General features: G+C 39.5%; 1 protein-coding gene across 1 annotated transcript in view; it reads right to left on the bottom strand.

Moving 5' to 3' along the window:
• Nucleotides 1-22902, bottom strand: part of LOC126457495 (putative ATP-dependent RNA helicase TDRD12) — a 449051-nt gene that overhangs the window by 327042 nt on the left and 99107 nt on the right. The gene's annotated exons all lie outside the window — the stretch shown is intronic.

The raw sequence follows: 22902 nt of genomic DNA, 5'->3' as shown, positions 1-22902 counted from the left end.
GTAGTTTAACCTTGTTACTGTGAAGTATGGTAGTATCTCTTTTGCATTTGGTTGACTACCTTAGCTTTATGGCATAATTTAATTTTTGTTTTTTATATTTATGACACCCTTTTCATAAGGCATAATTATCTTACTGGATGGATGCCAGTTAATTTTACTCTTATTTTCAGGGCTATAATTTTAGAAATTATGTACACTGTGATTTATAGGGTTACTTGTATTCTGAATATCAATATGGTCCTGCACAATGGATGATGTATTGAATAGCCAATGCCATGTATTTGATTCTACTGTACTACTTGCACTCGACGCCCAATCACCATGCTTTTATGCATTCTATGTTTATAAGCGGGGTCACTTGTTCACGTTGTGCTCCTGCTCCATGAAGCTCTGCTATGCATCTGTTCCGAATTCTTGCAGTGCCCTTTACGCATGGCAACGAGTAAGGAACCCATATGACAGGCACTGGGGATTTTCAACTTTTTGATATCCCACTCGCATTTTGCTGATGTATTCACATTGTGTAATCATTTTATGGACAGACTGCACCATGATCAGTTTCTAGAACCTGAAGATGCCTACCACAGACAAAACATGGCACTGATGTTTGAAAATAAAAACCTCCATAACCAGGACTGTATTTTTAACTCATCTCCAATACATATTTTACAAAATTTCATATCTTAATCTAAATTTTGACATCTTGTAAGTAATTAGACTAGAAGCTGAAGTGAACGCTGACAAATACAATTCTGACACAAGTTTCCAACTACTATCAAATAAGAAGTGACCCTAAGTAGAAAATTAATGAGTAAAACATCAACCTCACTGGTGACAATCCAATTTGCTAACTCTGTTCTCACACATACATGAACACCTTTTTCAATTAAGTAAGTGCAAGAAATTCAAAGTAGGTTCAAGAAAACAGAGTAGAATAAAAATGATACCATCATCATCATCATCATCATCATCATCATCATCATCTCAGCCTTTTCCCCACTTCATGTGGGGTCGGTATAATTAATATGATACCATATTACACATAAATAAATATGGCTAAACAAAGATTATGATTACTGGTGTTTATTGTGAGAAACAATTACCTACTCTTAACTTTCAAAATGGTGCATGTTACTTTGTTTTCTACTGCAACATGGAAACAAGTGGCACAAAGGTTTTGATGGGATGATCTCCTTCAGCCATAATACAATTTATAATGTAATTGAATAGACAAAAAAATCTATTTACTGAGCAGCAGCACGAGAACACACATATAAAGGTATTTAAATTTGCAATCTTTCAGAGGCAGTAGCTCCTTCTTCTGGCAGGGTTTGAAAGGGAAGAAAGAGGGATGATGTTAAAGGACTGGTAAGGTTTAGGAAATGGGGAGAGTTCAGAAATGTTGTCCAGAACCCCGAGTAAGGGGAGACTTATCTGTACGGGATGAGAAGAAAGGACAGAGAGCTTAAGGCTGGAAATACGGTAATACCCAAAACACTGTATGTGGTAAATGTGGGGAGGAGGAATACACACGTCAGAACGAAGTACTGAAGCAGGGAATAGTTCTGTGAAGAAACACTAAGAGCGAAGAAATTAACAAAAATTAAGGTCAGGTGGGTGGCAAGGACCACGGACCTGTGTAACAGCAATTCCCACCTGCGCAGTTCTGAGAAACTGGTGTTTGGGGGAAGAAGCCATACGGTGCTTGTGGAGAAACAGGCACCAAGGCAATGACTGTCATGTTGCACAGTATGCTCTGCAACAGGATATTGTGTAATTTTTTTCCTGTTTTCTGTCTTTCCCTTTGTTGCTCTAAATTCGTGGAGAAAAACACAACAAAATGTAATATAGCAACGTATTATATCCACCACATAATATGTTTACTGCATGTACAAAAGGAAACACACATTTCAGGCCACTGCTGATGCTTCCCAAATAAAATAAGCGAAACGCATATGGCAATAAGCAAACTGCCTTCATTTAGTTGCATAGACAGTTCATACCTCCACGAGGATATTGTGTGTTGCCAATGTACACCCTCTGCTGATCTGCTGATAACCATTCACCATAATTGACGATTTGATGGTAGTCACGCCAAAGAAAAAGGCTGAACAGTGTTTACATAACAGCTGATATAAGACGTGTCGTTTCACATGTGGCTCTCCGTTTGATAGTATGTGTTTTGCCAGTTACAAAGCTCATATAGGTGGTGGTAGGAGGACACATACGGCAAATCTTACAGTGGGGACAGTCACAGGACTAGGAACCACAGGGTAGGAGATTGGGTGCAGAAGGAGCGTAGGGTCTGACAAGGATATTACAGAGATTAGGAGGGCATGAAAAGCTGTTCTAAGTTTGGTGGGCAAAATGTCAGAAAGAATGGAGCTCATTTCAGGATACGCTTTTAGAAAGTCATAGCCTTGCAGAAGTAGTAAATTAATTCATTCAAGACTAAGATAATACTGAGTGACAAGAAGTGAACTCTAAGTTTCTTTTTCTTTTTTTTCGGGGGGGATAAGCAGTATTAGGATTGGATGTGATGGCACAGGAAATCTGCTTCTGAATGAGCCTGGAGGAGTAATTACATCCAGTGAAGGCTAAAGTGAGAATGGTGGAGAGTACTGCCGTAAGGAGTCTCGGCTGAACAAATATGTTTGCCTTGAATGCCAAGGCTGTATCTAACATGGAAAGGATGGCAAATGTCAACATGTATGTACTGTTATTTGTTAGCAGTTTTAATGTGAACAGAAATGTGTAACTGAGCTTCAATAAGGAAGGGATCAATTTCAAGGAAAGTGGCATGGGATTCTAAATAGGACCAAGTGAAATTTAATTGAGATAATGTATTAGGAGATTTCAAAAATTTTAACAGGTCAGCCTCACCATGATTCCATATGGCAAACGTGTCATTAGATATCTAAACCAAGCCATGGCTCTAGCACTATGGGACTTAACATCTGAGGTTATCAGTCCCCTAAACTTCGAACTACTTAAACCTAACTAACCTAAGGACATCATACACACCCATGCCTAAGGCAGGATTCGAACCTGCGACCGTAGCAGCCGCGTGGTTCTGGACTGAAGCGCCTAGAACCACTCAGCCACAGCGGCCAGCCCAAGCCATGAGCCAAAGGCTTATGGATCACAGGAAAGCCCCATCCAAGCGACCCATGAAAAGGTTGGCATAGGAAGAAGGCAACCTAGTTCCCATGGTCGTGCCGCTGGCCTGTTTGTACTTCTGCCCCTCAAAGGTAAAATATTTGTTGGCAAGTATAAAGTTAATTAAGGTGAGCAGGAAGGATGTCATTGATTTGGAAACAGGTGTCAATTTTTCCCTGCCCCCACCTCTACAACATACAATGCACTTATCTTTTCACTCTTATTAACTTGCTCACTTTTTTGTCAGTAATACCTACTTTGTATATTACCCTATCTTCCAGCTTTAAGCTCACAGGTTTTGAAACCTCATCCAGTGCAGTCCCCCACCACTCAGTCTTTCCTTTTCATCCCATCCGGTAAGTTTCCAATCACCCAAGGTCCAAGTGACTTTTCCAAACTCTCCCCATTTTCTAAACATCACCAGTCATTTTCCTTCCCCTCTAATCCTTCAGCCAGGAGGAGCCATGAGCTCCAAAAGCTAGCAGATTTAAATATCTTTACATGTGTGTCCTCCTGCTGCTGGTGAGTAGTCTCTTCATCCATCCAATTACATTATACTTTCAACAATTGATTATATATAATTTAAAATATTTTTTAACCTTAATACAACAAGCAGGCAGGCCAAAGCAAAAATTACACAACAGAGGCTGTATTTATGTTGTTCTTGGTGTCTCGTATTGAGTTTTCATTTCAGGCCTCAGCTTTGGTGCAGCTCCTAGCTTTGGTACAGCCTGTACTAGGCCAAGGAGCAGTGCAGTCAATCTAATGAAGACTTATATTATGCAATTTCAAATAAACATTAATGGATTGGTAGCGTCAAAAGAAAACATTAAAGAGTCATATAACAAATGAAACACACTGTGCAATATTCCTTAATATCCAGCTGAGTATAAGTGGAAATTGAGTCATCACATAATAATAATAACAAAATAATAATAATAATAATAATAAACCCATTGTGCAACTTGGGAGAGATCATCTATAACCAGCCACAAATCACAATTTAATGGATGGATTCAGCCAAGAATTTATAGTACGACACACAGCCATGCAGTCTTCTTGTGATTTTTGTACAATATAGCCTCTGTCCTCCTCTATCAAAGTACATGCACCAGAAAATTTGGTGAAAAAGTTTTGGATGCCAAATTTTGCATAGTCTTGGAGGCCCATGCCACAACTTTAGCTTGCTACATCCTGAAAGAGGATTCTTTAAGCTTCAGAAGCGATGTGGTTTGATTTTTGATGCAAGCTTGCTTATGGCCCAAAATAATCACTTAAAAATATTACTTTCCATACACAGTGAATATGTTTCAATGTGAGAATGAGTAAACAGAAAGTAAAATTAATGAAAACTGGTTTTGTGCCAGCAAAAATACAAGAGTGCATATGTGAAAATCAACTTCAGGCAATACGCTGGAGTAACACAAATGAAAATCCAGAAAGCTAGAATTTTAAACACACTGTACAACTGGAATAGTTCTTTCCCAGTTCACACTGAATAAATTGCCTATACTGTCTTGTTCAGATTCTGATTAAATATACTGGCTTCCCAATGTTGTTGCTGGTGCTTTTATGATTTTAAACATGTGCTGCTCTGGACTCCAGCAAGTACCTTTAGCAGATGGCAAGTGGAAGGAATGAGCAAAACAATATGGATGCATAAAGCTGGCAAATGTGTCTTTTTGTTCTAACAAAACTCCACATACATTTCCCAACCCCAAGCATTGTCATAAATACAAGCAACATACTGCCTGGGATGTACTGTTGTAATTTAAACAGTTGGAATTTCTTTAAATGCTTTAACTGTGAATGCTCCACACCATCACTGGCAACTCTGCTGATCTTGTTTAAACCAATCAGCTTGAACTGGTGATTTTCTCTTGTTCCAGAAATTGTGTCAGTTTTGCCAGAGTACCCTTTTTCATCAAATTGAATTAGTTCAGTTTCTTTCTGTCTAACATAAAGAAGACAATGCCTGAAGTTTTGTCACTGCAAAACCTAAACAGATGAAGAGGTATCAAAATTTGTTTATATAAAGGCCTCTGCAAACTATAATGAGCTGCCAGTCTTTTAGCTAGTTCTATCACAAGGAGATTTGCCACGGCTGGTTTCAAGGAAACAACACTTGGAACTGATAAAATTCTCGAAATCCTTGTGTTGGGCAGCAGATCCATCACTACAGTAGTGAATGTGCTAGAATTTTCATACTGTTGTATTGAAATATTTGATCAGCCTCATTGCAATGGTATCACGATGAATGCAGTAACTAATAACATAGACGCTTATTTTCTGAAGTTCTTTACCACCAAAGTAGACCATAAAGGGATGCAATGTGGCTTGGCTGTTCTCCCAATGAAACCCTTGAAAAGCATCTTGAATGACAAATGAGTAGTTCTCACAAAAATCCATCAAAATGATCTCTTCACCATCTGCAATATTTTGTTTCAGGTGCCTCAGATATGAATTTTTGTGTTTTGAAAAGAAATGGTGTCCTGTCAGATCTCAATTTTTTTGAAACCACTCCTCTAAAAATTCTTCTGCAGTGGTATGGTGTGTCTCTAGTGTATCCCTGTCAGTATGAACCACTGTTCGTATTCTATTTCTTCTTGATCATATTCTTTGAAAGTCTGTACCAAATAGGTTTCCAGTGGAGGTTTTCCAGGACGTTGTTCACAGAGTTGCAGCAAGCAGTCTTTTGATTTCAAACAGCATACAGCTTTCTTAATTAATTCCTTGTAGTTTGGCATTTTGATGTATTATCCACACATAAATTGAGTGTGTATAAGCAGCATCTACTGTAATACACCACTCCACAAAATTTTGAGAAACCCAATTCACTGCTATTTTGCTTTTGATAGGCTACGAACATTACTTTCAAGTTAAAAAGTAGGAGGGATTTCTGCTCATGAACTCTTTCACTATCCACTCTTACTGCCATGCAATCTTGTTTGCCTGGACACAGCCAAGAAGATTAATCATCTTTAGGGACTCTGAGGACTTTATGTTTGACCTTATCATCGAGTCTTTTCTCTTCCATTGTGCACATGCTACCAAGATGGCAGCCTCCATCTGTAGCTTACTTGCCTGTTTCACCATTATCAAAAACCACTAAACTCTTGGATAAATTATAGTGACCAATTCCAGCCACTGGCTTTGACCAATGACATAACACCTAAGCCAAATATACTAAATAGTAGTGATATTTTAAGGCAAGAGGCTTACTTGTAAACAAACAATTATATCACAGAAAGGAAAGACAGTACAAATGCTTGGGATAAATTACAATCAGTTCATGAGATAAATCATGCAGCGACAAATTATATAAAGATAAATGAAATATATAAAAATAAAGACACCAGAAAAAAAGGCAATACAGTGAAACCCCTATATTATGTTTTTGTGCAGTCCAGATTCACAAAATGCAAAACTGAGGAAAATGCAGAATTGAGGAAAATGTTAAAATCCCCAAAATATGAGTAAAAACACATGTAATTGGCATATATGATTAAAAATCACAATCCCCTCCAATACTTTGTATAAAATCTGTCTACATGAAGGAAATTAAATGTACAATACAATGTTTATATAGTAATTACAGTAATGAATTTCATCAGTTCTTACAGAATCACAGATATGCAACAACAAGTAGAAACTAATGAAAAAATTAAAATTGGAATTTGGGTACAATGCAATCACGCTGTTCTCCGACGTGCTATGACTACAAACTATACGTTGAAAACATATGTTTTTGAGAGGTCATCTTTTGTCCTCACCCAGAAACAAGCAAAAACTAATGAGCATACTGAATTGACCAAAAACATCACAGCAGCTAAGTGGTTAAACCATAAGCATAAATTCGGACATCTGCTTAATGACATACTTTGTCACCATTGCTGTTCTTGTTTAACGTTTTTCTTATGAGCCGCATTTCATATGCTCACTACTGTTAGAGTTATTTTAGGCTTGATGAGAAAAACAGAGATGTGAAAGAAGAGCTTAATTCCCCAGTTGATGTTACAAGCTTATTAGAAGTCTGTTCAGTGAATTTCTGTACACTGTGTGCTCAGGTGCTACAGTTTCACTTATACCCTCAACCACTGCTGCCAATCTTTACACTCTACAGTGTGTGGGGTGTGTGTGTGTGTGTGTGTGTGTGTGTGTGTGTGTGTGTGTGTGTGTGTGTGTGTTTGGTGCAAAGTATATACATGAGTAGTTCTGCAACTTGATCATGTCAGATTTGAACACAAAAGTCTTTAAAATGTTCTATCACAGAATCCTTATTCTATTTCCGTGTGACATCTCCCTCTTAGCACATAATCTGCACGAAAAGTATATTTTCAGTTTTCATCCCGACCTGCACTCCCGTCGCTGAAGGGCCACTCCCCCTCTCCACATATCCAGTAGGTGAGCTTATTTTACGTTTGTTAGGGTGGTGGGGTAGCTGTGCTGGCTATTGGGTGACTTAACAAGACATCAGCCAATACAAGTACACTAGCCAGAAATGAACAACATTTCCTCCATTATTACCGAGCATATTCTACGAGACTCAGTGTTTGAATTTAAAAGGTTGACGATTGATATTGTTGTTGAACAAAGTACATTGGAAATATATGCAAAAAGATGAGACAGAGTTATGAGTGGCACTAGAAAAGGGCCCGTTCATTACGTATTGGCTCGCTCCAGAACACTTCAAGTTGACTGTACTGTTTTTCCATTACCGATGCAACCTAGCAGTAGTTGTATCATAATTGTGCGTGAAGTTAAGTTTTGCAAGTTGTGGTGGCAACCTTGATCATGCATTATGTCACGCATTTCCCCTCTCACATCTCCCCTCTCCCCAACGACCTAAAATATTCCCTTAATTTTGCCACCACCCATAGTGCAAAACATCTGTCTTTTGAGCCACATTTTTTCAGTCACATCAAATGTTACTAAGAAGAAAATGGGACAAAGTAAAGTGAGACGTTGAGTAAGAACTTAGATTCATGGTAAACCTTACTAGAAAGAAATGTAAAATCGGGGCATGTTTAGCATTGATCTTACGGGTTTTTCACAGAGGCTATGAATTTAGGGTGTAGAATCACAAAAAAATGTAAAATCCAAGTTCCTATAAATTATCATCATAGTTTACATGAGCAGGTGAAAGAGCCACAGACAACCTTTAAAGTCCACCACAATATCAGGCATTGTAAGCTTGTAATATTAGGGAATAATGATGATAATAAATACTGAATTTAAGGGGAATATAGTGGGAAAGTGGGGGATTCTGGGTGTGGACAAACTGAAATCTAGCACAACAACCGCAAAATGAAATAAAAAGTAAAATATGAGAAATGTAAAAAGGACATAAACCAGGAATAAGGAGAAAGCAACACAGAGCTCCTAAATGAAAAGGCACCTCACAAGTAACAACAACTCGCAAAAGAAAAACAGTTGTTGGAATTGGCAACTAGAATTCTGCTATATAGGTTAACACTAGGAGGACCATCTGACCAGAGAGCGTTGTTGAACATTTAATAAACAGTGTACATTTTAATTTATGAGGCGTATTTTTCATGACTTTTAATCTGCCTTTGTGGTTTATAAGGCTATTACAAAAACTTAAAGAATTGTAAACATTTTTACCTTAAAGGACTGCAGCCGGACGTTCTGACAGGTGAGATATTTTTTACATTGGATGGATTTTTTCATCCACTTAGCTGATTTTATTTCATTGATGCAGTCTTATTTCCTCTCTCTCTTTATTTTTACTTTATTGCAATAGTGGACATACTTTAGCTGCTGTTCTCTGTCAATATGCTGTTGTGTTCAGCAGAAGTTTAGTGCTCCTCCTCAGTACTATGGCACGCCGGTGTCTTGGTTCGTATGAAGAATTACTGACTTATGTGAACAGTTTACCAGAAGAAGATTCTAAAGGAGAAGGTATTTTTGAATGTGATGAGTTGGATGATAAAAATGACAAAGATTATAAAGATGACACTGAATATCAGCCCAACAAAACAGAACAAGGTAAATCATCATTTCAGAAGATGACTATTCAGAACCTGTACAACATACGAAAAACCCAGTGCATACATTCGACTCCAGTAGCATCACAAATCAGTTCTCGTGGCCAGGGAAAAATCGCATCCCCAGCAGCATTTGGAAGCTTGAAGTGCGGAGGCTGCTGCCGACGAAACAATGTGGACTCAAATTGCACCAGGGCATGCACATGGAAAGGTTAGGGCATCACAACATGTTGATAAAAACTCCTATGCCAATGTGTAATGCTAAAAAACTTTTATACTCAAAGGCAGTTACTTGAGTGCATGGCGAGTGTTGATAGATGATAATATTCTACAAAACATAAAAAAAGCTTTACAAAAATTGGAGCCTGAGAATCTCCAGGATGATACATGAGTACTTGATATTGCCCAATTAGAAGCTGCCATATCTATAATGTATGCACAGGGAGTGTATGGAGGAAAGATCTTCTCCCCTGAAACTTCTACGGTCTCAAGTGTAAGGGGCCGGCATTTTTTTATCGCACTATGGGTAGAAATAAGTTCATAGAACTCATGCGATTTTCAAGATTTGATGACAAGTACACTCATGCCAAAAGGCTCAAGCCCAATGGCTTTGCAGCAGCTACCCTAGTCTGGGATTCATTTGTAGCTAACTGTATCCAGAACTATAAACCAGTTACATTTATAACCGTAGATGAGCAGCTCCATCCATGCAACGCTCACTGCCGCTACATACAATACATGAGTAATAAACCAGACAAATTTGGTCTGAACTTCTGGCTTGCAGCAAATGCCATTAGTAAATGTATGATGAATGGAGTTCCTTACTCGGTAAACAAAGTGACAGACCGACAACATACCTGTTGCAGAGCAAGTTGTTACGCGTCTCATGAAACCTTACACTTTGAAAGGAAGAAATATAACACAGACAATTTCTCAACAGCCAAACATCCTGCAGAACAGTTGAATCACGAGAACATAACCATGGCAAGTACAATGAAGAAAACCTGAAGAGAATTTCCTCCATCAGCAAAGTTTACTACCGGATCTTTGTATGATGCTATTTTATACAAATCAGATGACACAACAACCACTTCCGATTAGAGGAAGACCAAGAAAAATGTTTTTCTATAGAGTTAAATACACCAGTCAGTCACAGTGGACAAACAAACACAGAAAAATAAATCTCCCTGAGAGTGAGAGTTTCTACAGTCAGTTGCAGTGGACAAACAAACACAGAAAAATAAATCTTCCTGAGAGTGTGAGCTTCTACAGTTCCACTGAATTTAGAGTTGATATTCTGGACCAGATGTCTCAAGTTTGGTTGCCTCAAATGGCCTATGCACGTGTTTTTCAATTTCACAGAGCTTGCCAAAATCAATGCCTGCATCCTTCACAGAAAGACAACAGGAGAGAAAGTTACGCAGCAAATGTTTCTTTTCAATTTAGCAGAACTCTTCCTATGTATGTACAATCAAGGAAAGGAACTGTTCATATATTCAGTGCGGCCACCGAAATACATAAGATAACCGTGTGGAAGACATGCCAGGTAGGAGAACGAAAAAGTTTGGAAAAAACAAAAAAACTGTGCGTGCAAAGCACGAAATTCATATGAGGTCCATGTGCCGGTAGTGTTCAGTATGTGTGTGCAAAGTGTTTTGACAAAGATGGTGGCTTAGATTGAAAAGATGATGTAGGGAGGGGAAAAAAGTTATTTTCTCATAGTTGCTACAGCAATTCGTGTCCATTTTTGTTATTTTTCGTAATAAATAGATGTGTAAGACCTGTTTGGGGCGTTGAATAAGTACAAGTCATACAAATAAGAAATGTTATTGTATGATTATATACTTATTTACATTTGTAAGTTTAGTTTAAACTGATTTCGTATTTACAGTATAGTCTTTACTTCAATCTTTTTTGTTTAATTAAATATCGTACGACAAGCATAATGCACTACTGACCTATAAAGATACTGTACTGAAGAAATTTAAGAAGTAAAGCTGAAAACAAAGAAGAAAAACTACACCGGTCAAAAGACCAGTAGTGGTCCTTCTCGATAGCTCGCTAATGCCAGTCCTTCTAGAGTCAATTCTAGTTGACGATTCCCAAGCTTCATTATTTTCAGTAATTTTGCAGTAGGTGTGTGCAGCTTTTTGTTATTGGATTTAAGTTTTTGGTGTTGCTTCCAGTACTGCTGTGATAAACAACAAATCCAGGAAAATGAAAATGGCATAATAAAGGAACATGGCGCAGTAAGACCCACACATTATCATGTTGCTATGCATCTCCATCTCCAGTGGTGACTCCTCCAGCAGAGGTGGAGTGTGCGCTGATATGAAACTTCGTGGCAGATTAAAACTGTGTGCCGGACCAAGACTCGAACTTGGGACCTTTGCCTTTCGCTGGCAAGTGCTCTACCAACTGAGCTACCCAAGCACGACTCACGACCCGTCCTCACAGCTTCAGTTCTACCAGTACCTCATCTCCTACCTTCCAAACTACACAGAAGCAAAAGGCAAAGGTACTGAGTTTGAGCCTCGGTCTGGCACACAGTTTTAATCTGCCAGGAAGTTTCACTAAGGATTTTGTTTGGAATTACTCTGACAGATTAATAGTTTGCAATTATTGTACTTGTGGTATCAATAAATAAGTGTTTACCATTTTATAGGTCGTTTCACTGTGCAGTAGTCACTACACAAATGGAGATGACGGAACTGAGCTGAGACACCCAATTCCTGAAACATGTTTCATCTAAGACTCTCTGCTCAGATTGTGTGGACACTGTAGGGTAAGCAAAAACAGTGGTTACCCAGATGGATGTGACCAGAGGTGACTAAGAAATGGCAGGAGAGGAATCATCCACCAGTGGATGCACTGTAGTGCCTAGAGGAGATGGCAGTGGCTACTGCCTGGGAACGTGCAGATGGAGCTGTCCTCCACTTTCAGCATAAATGCCTTGCACTCCTTTTGTTGCTGGAAGATTCTGGGCCCCATCTGTCCCCACAATCAAATGTACATACCCAGACCAAGGTGCCCAGGCAAAACTTCGGTGCTAGCTTTGGGCATGGGGCTGTCATCAGCAGGTGAAATAACGTGTGCAGATGGCAGCCATGCAGAAGCTCTGCAGGACCCTTAATATCTATGGGCGTGACTGTGTAAGAACTTAAAAAATATGCACCTTCCACGGTACTGTCATCAGTGCATTTGAGATTTAAAGGTGCGCACCAAGCACTCAACTTCACCATTTCGTTGCAAGTGAAAAGATGGGTCCCAAATGTATTGGCTGCCATTTGTTGCACAGAAGTCCCTAAAGGATTGTGGTAGAAACTGGGGATTATTGTCCATCACCAAAGTCTGAGGATAACTTCAGTGAAAGAGATTTTCAATGAGACTATAATGGTGCCTACCTGCACTGTGAACCTGAGGATGACTATATACGGGAAGCGGGAATATCCGTCTATCACAATGAGCCAGTTTGTTCTTAGAAAGGGGCCAACAATGCTCAAGTGGACCCACAGCCACACTCGCGGGTGTAAGCCATGGAGAGAGTCATCTTGGGAGCTACTTGCTGTTTGGTGCACTTGTTGCATTACTGGACCATCTGTTCTATTTGTTTGCTTCTTTCAGGCCATTATACATGGCATCACACCAGTATTTTTTCCCTGGATGTCCTACAGTGGTTGGAATATACAAGCACAGAATGACAGGACATAATGAGAGGGGTATGACTACTCACGGCGAAACGTGCCGTAGCCTAGGGCGCAACTCCATCAACAAAAAGCAACTGCTGCCATTGCTAAAAATATTGATAAAGAGGATCCGCTTTCCTTTGCAACAAGTGGTCTGTCCACCGCTGCAGAATGTTGTGATGCACATGTTGTAAGCTGGGATCTGCACCCATGGCTGCCACGATGTGCTTGCCCATAGTGGGGAATGTGTCGACTGTGAGCTGTGCTTCCTCATGGAGATAGAAACACAGATTCCATTCTTCGCTGAATGACTGACTGGAACCCATCAGTAGCCAGGAGAGGGCATTTGTATGTTTATACACGGTACAGAAGTGAATTTAATAATTGTATCTGCTTAAGAAAAGCACCCAGCACTGTAACAGGTTAACTGTTTTATTAGGGAGCTGTTACGACAGACTGAACAATGAAGTAGTGATTTATGGTCCATTGTGAGATGAAACTTCACCCCATGCAAAAAGACAAAATTTTTTGAGTGCGTATATGATGGCTAAAGCTTCTTTTTCAATTTGGGAATAATTCCTTAGAGCTTCTGTCAAGTCTTGGAAGCATAAGGTAGTGGCTGCTCAGTCCCTCAGAATAGCGATGTGCCAGGAAGGCCTAAAGTGTCAGCTGCCACTTTTAGCTATTTAGTACACTGGAATGTACTGAACTTGAGGCCGAGTGAAGACAAGCTTTCATAGTGTGAAATGCAATCTCGCAATCCTATGTCCAAGCAAATGGGGCATGCTTCTTTTGTAATTGATTCAATGAGTGAGTGATCTTTTAAGCATTGAGGAAGGAAACTTATTGCAGTAGGAAGCCACCTCGAGAAAATATAACAGTTCCTTGACGCTCTTCAGGTGAGATAGTGCTGTGATGATTTCCATGTTAGTGGTTGTTGGTTTGATACCTCTGCACAATAAAATCAAATGAAATGTCGTGTGGCTAGGGCCTCGTGTCAGGTTGACCGGTCACCTGGTGCACTTTTTTGAATTGACAGCACTTCAGCAACTTGCGCGTCGAAGAGGATGAAATGATGATGATGATTATAAAGAGAACACAACACCCAGTCCCTGAGTGGATAAATTTCCGACAAAGCCGGGAATCGAACATGGGCCCCTTAACATGGCATTCCATCACTCCGACCACTTAGCTATTGAGGTGGACACCTTTGCACAAAATTACTGGTCCCAAATATTCCGTTGATGGCTGAAAGAACTGAGATTTGTTGAGGTTACACATTAAACCTGCTTTGTGGAGTGTGTAGAATAGCGTATGCAGTTTCTGGAGGAGGAGGAGGAGGAGATTAGTGTTTAACGGCCCATCAACAATGGGGTCATTAGAGATAGAGCACAAACTCAGATTAGGGAAGTATTGGAAAGGAAACTGGCCATGCCCTTTCAAAGGAACCATGCCGGCATTTGCCTGAAATGATTTAGGGAAATCATGGAAAACCTAAATCAGGATTATTGGATGCGGGTTTGTACCACCGCCCTCCTGAATGCGAGTCCAGTGTGCTAACCACTGCACCATCTTGCTCAATCAGATTCTGGAGATGGGCCTTGGTGGACATTCCCGTTACTACAATGTCATCAGGATAATTTATACAGCATGGCATATTTTGCAATAATTGCTCAAGAAATCTTTGAAACAGGGTGAGAGTGCTTGGAATCCCGAACAGTAAGCACTTGTATTTAAAGAGACTGAAGGAAATGTTCACTACTAGGAGCTGCTGTGACTCTTCATCAAGCGGAAGCTGCAGGTAGGCTTTGGTTAAGTCTGTTTTTGAGAAATATTTCTCACCAGCTAGTTTGGTCATTAATTCAACTGTCCATAGTGTCAGATAAGAATCAATATGAGTCTGTCCATTTACTGAAGTAGCTGCAAAGGCTCAATTTTCTGGATGGTGTTTTTATGACTACCAATTGCATTGCTCATTGACTAGAAGCAACTGGTTCAGTGAGACCCAATTTTGTTAGGTGATCAAGTTGTTCTTTAATCTGTTTGTTAACAGCTAGTGAAAGAGGGGGTACTCTGCAAAAGTGAGTGCAAGTGGAAGATTTAAGTGTGATGTTGTCCGCGAATCCCTTTGCATAACCAAGTCCAGGAGAGGTGATGTCAGTGTGTTCTTTGTATAACGCCTATAAGTCCTGAAAAGATACTTCGCCTGACACTAAGTTGACAGTATCCGTAACTGTAAAACCAAATGACTTGAATGCATCCAGACCAAAGAAATTTTCTGGTGAGCTGCTACCAACTACAAGGAAAGTTAGTTGCTGAGCAATACTTTTGCATTTGGTGTCAACTGCGACTAGGTCATTCAGAGGAATGGTTTGCTTTTTGTAGTTTACTAAGTGCCAAATGGCTGGAGACAGGAGAGGTGCACCATTTTTCCAGCAGTTACTTGCAGTAGTATTGGTGGAACATTGACGTGCACTGTGATGAACAATTTGTTGGGTACAGAACTGCTGGCAATGATAAATTTTATGTCCATAGGCTTTTCTTGCAGTTGTCAAGAAGGGCTGCTATGTGTCCTGAGTTATTGCACTTGTGACAAGTTGCCAAGCAAAGGCACCAGTCTCCCCAGGAATGTTTTCTAAACATGCTGAGCAAGATGGAAGTGGACAGCACCCAGATTGTTTACCTGCTGAGGCACATATAGAGGCTTGGATCTGTTCACGGGCAGGCCACACAGCCACTACTGCTTCACCATCCAAGACCACCGATGCCTGGTGCCCACCGTCTGGTATACTGACAGCTGCTGTGTATGCCCACGTTTCTAATTGTTGGCTCACTGCATTTGAAACTTCGAAAGATTGTGCGAGATCCGGAACTTGTTCAAGTGATGGGCCATCAAACTATAGAGCCTGCTGTCTAACTTCTTTACCTGGGGCAGAATGGATAATGACGTCCCAAACTATTCTGCTGGCATTTGATTCCTTATGTTTGGAAATGATGAAATGACACTTTAGACGAAGACCGTGTTATTCTGTCGCCTGCACCCTGTATGTCTGATTAGGGTGTTTTTTACACTCATAAAATTCTACCCTAGACCCAAAGACACGCGCATGCTGGGGGTGGTATGTGATTAGTAAATTGCACATCCTCTCAAATGATGGTTGACCACCTGTTGTCACCCAGCAGCCCCCCCCCCCCCCCCAAAATCCCCGCCATACAGTTTCCAGCTGCCACACAGGGTGCCACAGCACCTTGGCTCCCATGCTGTGGAAGCACTCCCAGTAGAACCAGTGCTCCAACTACTCCATAGCACCGTGCGGCTCCCGCACACAAAGCTGGCATCACTACATCCGGTGACTCAACAGGTACCCATTTTTGAACCCGCATGCCTCCATCCACAAAGGGCCCAACACCACCGGAATCACTTCCAGCCCTACAGTCTGCAACCGTTGCAATCAGCAAGCAGGCAGCAGGGATCCAAAAGAACCATGGACATCGCATTTGTGAGGGCCTACCAGCATGTCAAGTCCCACAGTTTTTATAGTCACCAATAAGACATCTCTCTCCCAAGGAGGGAGGTATGTGATAATGCCCACATGTTATCACATTGCTGGGTGTCTCCATCTCCTGTGGCAACTCCTCCAGCAGATGCTGCCGCCATCCATCCAGAAACCACTTGGAAGTACGTGCGATTGACGTTACCACTCAAACAGTGGCACACCATTTTCACTTTACACCACATCATGCCACATCATTGACGCTAGACTGCTAGCCATTGTCAACCATTCTAGACAGGCCACCAGAAACAGTACCTATTTCCCCATCGCAAGACTGCCATACTGACGTAAGCACCAATGCTCATAGTGCATCAAAGACATCTATTTAAACTACAGCACTTACTCCACTTGCTGCACTGTAAATGACTGTGTTCTTGTACTCTGCACTATAACTACCTTGGAACCTACTACTGGACTTTGTTTGAGATCACTCTGTCAGATTAACTGTTAGCCAGTGCTTGTACTTGTGGTGTCAATAAACAAGTGTTTATTGTTTTACAGGCTGTTTCACTGCATAGTTGTCACTACTTGTGGAATGACAGAGTGACACCATATATGAAACTTGTGAAAGAATTAGCAGTACACATCTACTACAAAAATGCGAAAATAGCAAAACTTGGTATCAGTAACTAGAATTAAACCGTATAAATCAGTTCTAGTTACCCATTGCACAGTTCATTATTTTTCACATTTTCACAGTAAATGTGTGCAGTGGTTTGTTATATAGGATTTATATTTTTTACGTTGCTTTCTATATTACAGTTGTTGCAGTAGGTGTTTACTATACATTTTTTGAGAATTTTCATGTATGTTATCACTCTCTGTACTACTGCGTAAACACAATAAATAGCAAACCTTGGAATCAAGCACTAGAATTGACCTGTAAAGGTGAATTGTAGTTACTGAATTCTAGATTTGTTATTTCTCACAATAGTACAGAAATCAACACCAAATAGGTAGTAATGCTGAAAGAAAACACTGGAGACACGTACTGAAAAAACTCAAATGTAACTGGCTTAGAAGCAGCCAGTAGAATTAACCTATACAGGCCAAATCTACTTGCCTGTTACAAGGTTCTTCATTATCTGTAATAGTCAATGACATTTCCAAAAATTAAAATCCTAAAAAATATCAGTGCCTATATTGACTACGAAAACACGAAAAGTAACAAACCATGAAATCGCAATATAAGCTGTGCTCTTAGCTTCCTGGCTAACCAAACACTCAGAAATCGCAAAGGAGATGCACAGTAGACTGCTTGTCAATGAGGTGACATACGAATTTGAGAATAAGCATGCATTAACGCATTTTTTCCACTAATTTCTGTGCATGCACTTTTATTCCCATGTCTCTACAAATGTCCTCAAGGAAAGAGGCATTTTGTGGACATACCTTAAGAGAATCAAAAAATTAAAAAAAAAAAAAAAATTATGTTTGACACTGAAAGAAAGAAGGTTTACATTACAGAGAGGTGGTCTCTCAAAATTCCCTTAGTAGACATACAAGACCAACCAAGAAACATTATTTCCACCAATGACTCACATAATGACTACAACACTAAAATTAAAGAACTTCTAGCTTCTAAAACACTGACATGTTATGTAGTCTCTGTCATGTCACTCATTTGGCTTGTTCAGATCAGATGTTATTGCAGTGGTGTCAATGGAAATTTGAGGAAGTTAGACAAATTCTTACTTCCAAAATATGCACCATCAAGTTGCAGAAGCTGGTGAATCCATTCACATAGCTTCTTGAGCATAGTGCTCAGGAGCATTTAAAAGGTAGGAACTTACTTCTGGAGACCTACAATGATATCTGTGGATGGTTTCTTTTGATTGCGGCGAAATCTGGGCTGAGATTGCTTGCTCTGTGCACAGGGCCAGCATCGAGGCAGAATAATTATCTCACTCGGATCACCTTTGGTTGCTTCGCCTGGATTCTTTTGCAAAGTTTAAGACAAAATACACCAGCTAATGATCCATAATTACCACCTTCCATTTCAAATATGGTATTCTGTCCATTTCCAGAAATGAAAGTACACTTCATTCTTCTATTAAACACTGTTTTATTTTTCACTTCTGTTTGATTAGCAGCATTTGGAAAAGCCCAGAAGCATTACTGCTGTTTCCTCTCAGGACAAAATGGTACAGTTACATGTCATTCCCAGTTACCAACTGATTTTGACCTAATCAAGCCAAATTTATAAAATAACTGCTGATGAACGCAATTGCTGAGCTTTCTGTTTCAAGAAGATGGAGTTGTATCACTTGAATGCAAATCATCATCACATGAATGTTTTCATCTGTGCCACACTGATGAGCCATCATTTGATTGTTAGATAATCATGCCCTTTATTGTAGACACTGAGGTTGGTGTTAGCTTAATCATAACAGATCACCAGCCCAACTGCCATGGCAGTGCACAGTACACAGGATTCTTAAGAAAGATTATGACACTTAAACGGTAGAGCATAATTTAACAAAAATGCAACTGAACCTTTGTAAAATGGTAATAAACAGAATCACTATGCACTTCAAATCCTCTCTGTCGGGCTATTAAGGATATTAAATACTGAAAAGAGTTCTTCCCTCGAAAATTTTCAAATACGACAACCAGGTAAGTTTTCATATTCAATTTGTTGCCAAAGAAAAACATCAATAAAATAAAATGAATAGTAATGACCCTCATCTGCACTACATACAAAATACAAACTAACATCCACGCTTAGATCAAACACAAATAGTTTTTTGCAGATTAATATATGAAACTTGGTTTTTCTGCAGAACTGTCCTACCTCACATAAATAGCTGTAACTAATGAGCTGCAACTGAAAGGCTGGAGAAGGAGAGACACCCACAAATAAAAGTGACAACTGAATTGGATTTTTTTCATTGTCAATATCTTGTTCATAGTCATGGCGAAGTGACATCTGATACAGTCTCTTGGGGAATGCTGTTTCCATTAAAAGCTAAAGTACCTCCAACTTAAAAGTGATAAGATGCACACATCAGTGGTGACAAAAGTATTTATTGTCATAGCTAACTCAGTTTAAACAGGAAAATAATTTGAGTGAAAGTAATCTCTGAAGATCAGTCACACATGATACCTGGATGCTTTTATAAACAATCTGCCTCCAAGAGCTGTAGTGGCAGAAAGCTTCAGGGAAAAATTGCAGAATTGACTCATCAATTTGTAGACCAGAAGTCACAGGGACAAGGATTTATTTGATATTGCATTAAATGACTTACGCAAAAATTACTGTGTACAGTTAGTTACAGAACAATCTTGTTATGGTAACATCTTAATCTCTTGGCGAAGAAAGATTTGCATTTTCTGACCCATTTAATGTATACAAGGGAACCAATAAGCATGTAGTTGTAGCATCAATGGCAAAACGTGGCAACAGAAATGTAACTAAAAGTAGAAAACTATTTCCACTTAGAAAGTGTGACAGGATACAGATTGAATCAAACAATGGAAAGTCCAGGATGGAATAACAATATGGAAAGGATAGATTACTACTTACCACATAGCGGAAGTGTTAAGCCACATACAAGCACAAAGAAACAGACTACCTGAGCGGTAAATAAGAAACATTCCTCTCTAGGTTGAAATCTTCAATAGCAGAGGATAACATTCGAGAGTTTGAATTACCATCTTGTGAAGGCTGCACACTAGCACTCTTTATTAATATTAAGGTTAGAAAGTTGTTAGAGAAGCAAAGACAGGTTCATCACTGATTTGAAGGGAGTAAGGAAAGAAGATTTAATGACCACAAGCTTGGACTGGGGAAGAGTGGTGAATAAAACCTACCTTGTTCTTCCAAAATAGCCATTCCAGCAATCAACTTAAAGAACTATGGAACAATGGGAAACATAAAGCCGGATCACTTGCCACAGATCTGAACCATCATCTCCCCCAAATATAAGTCCAGTATCTTACACTGCACCACCTCAAGTAGTACCATACATTTGTAAAAAGAGGCCACCTAGTTGATAAACGAAATCTGAATGACATCTAAGTGGGTAAGGAGACAACACAAAAATTGTTCAATGACTTTGGAAAGAAAATTTTATCTACTGATCTGATGAGATGTAGTACAATGTTCCGATTCTACGTAACATCACGAAATGGATCAAAATCATCTAGCCAGTCAATCAGTGATCATGCATCAAGACTGAGAAACATTATACTACAATCGTTCCACCGTATCTATGCATGAACACCAAAATTAAATACTGAGATTATGACCAAAAAAATCTACTAAAATAGCTTAACAGAGGAAAAGTTAGCTGGTCCTGATGGGATGATTTCTGAACAGTATAGGGTGGTAATATTAACTTTTGCTACTTATGAGTGTCCCCTTGAAAAACAAGTGATCATGAACTTTGTGGAAGCATTTGTAACGACATGTGGAAGAGAAATAACATATAAACCACTGAAAGCAACACATTTTAATTTCCACGTGAGAAGGTAACATTTGTTAATTGCATACCATGTTTGCGTCTCAGGTTACAAATGTTCCTCAATGTGATGACCATCTGCATCCACAACAGCCTGGAACTCCACTACAGATAACATTCCACAACCGTTTGTAGCAGTTTTCGAATGGCAGACTATGGAATTTTCAGTTGACATGACACAGATTATGCATTGCTCAGGGGTCGCACAGGGCATTCAGCATTCTCAGCCACAGCAACAGTAACTTCGTCAACTATCCTTGGCACAATCGGCCATCGGCTCTCCCTGAAGCAATTCCAAAATCGCCAGTTAATTCAAACTTCTGAATCATGTTCACCAACACTGGTGCAGAATGAGGACCTCTGGACCTCTACAGATTCCTTCAATGTGCAGATAGTTTTGAAGAGCAACAGCACTATTGCTGCTGTTCTGACAAAAACAGCTTTACGAGTACAGCCCCACTCACCTTGTCCAGACCTATTTTGCCTGTCTGCAACTGTAATGCACACTGATGCTTGTGTTTCAGACCTTCATCGTCTTACCAGAACCAATACCTAAAGGCAAATCATGACACTAGCATTACTAATAATACATATCCTGTAACATACAGTCTGAACATCATTCCTATAAAGATGGGTACCTATATGGCAAATAGTTTTCCATCTACACTGGTTCAAGCTGTGAAAGTTTAATTATAGCTATCCTATAGATTACGGAAAATAATGTGCTCTGTTGCTAGCAGCAGTTTATGAGAGCTCACTGGAGCAAAAAATCATTCCAAGTTATTGTTAATAGGACACAGGTCACATTCATTTTGAATAGGGTAAATGCACAGACAAATAAGTATAAGAATTTATCAATAGTGTCAATCAGTTGGAAAATTATGGAAAACATTAATGAACAATAAAAATCAGGACAATTTTGGAGACCACAAATACCCTCTGTAGGAATAAATATAGCTTTAATTAACAGCAATCCTCAAAAACTCAGCTTGTTCAGAGTGTCTATGACACAGATAACTGCACCCACAGTGATGTCACTTTCCTTGATATTCAGAAGGCATTTGTCATGTGAATAAAATATTATACCAACTTTGTGACTAGAAAGAAGACTTGCTATAATACATTGTACCTAAATATGTAGAAAGACCCATTACTATTTGATTACATAACTGGCAATCAATCACTGGAAACAAATGCAGTTGTCAAATATACATAAGTATCTGAAGTGTAACAACCACATAAAACCAGTTTTAGCAAAGATAGAGGGCACACAAATTCACTGAAAGAATCCTATGGAAATGTAATTTACCAACAAAGGATGTAACTTGAAAGCTCTAAGTCCACCGATTTTTGAGTATTTCTCATTCATCCATGGCCCAGCCAAATGTAATTACTGGGGGAGAGCCAAAGAAAATTGCTGTGTTCTATCACATGTTAACTGAGTACGTATCTGTGCAACACAGGGATGCTCACACAACTTATGTGTCAAACCCTACAAGATACACATTGAATGCATCAATGAAGAGATTTACTGATAAAATTCTGTGAACACATTTCTTTCTTACTTACAGGGTGGAATGACCATGACACGTAATATAAGAGAAATTCAAACCCATATACAAACTTATTAACAATCTTTCTTCCTGCATGCCTTTCATGACTGTGACAGTAAAGGGGAGAAATTACACAGTACAGAAAGTACCCTCCATCGCACGGAGTATGGATTTACAGGGTGTCCACAATAAAAGTTTCAGTTTTTAAATGCTGTAGAAAAAGAGAACCACTGCTCAGAATGGTGTCAAATTTGAACAGCATATTACTGCCACAGGAGAAAATGTCATGGAATAAAAAAATCTGAATGACAATTTGACCAACAGATGGGATTGTAAGCATCAGAATAGGTATACCAACAGATGCACGGCACACAGCTGTTCCTCAGTTTGCTTCCAAGATGCCCAACATCACTGTCTCCATGAAGGATCACACACTGCCAGTAAAGCTCTTATACACGAACAGTGACTGTGCGCCAGCA

This window comes from Schistocerca serialis, chromosome 2 (assembly GCF_023864345.2).
Source record: "Schistocerca serialis cubense isolate TAMUIC-IGC-003099 chromosome 2, iqSchSeri2.2, whole genome shotgun sequence".
Taxonomy (NCBI): domain Eukaryota; kingdom Metazoa; phylum Arthropoda; class Insecta; order Orthoptera; family Acrididae; genus Schistocerca; species Schistocerca serialis.
This window is presented reverse-complemented; position numbering and strand designations above follow the sequence as displayed.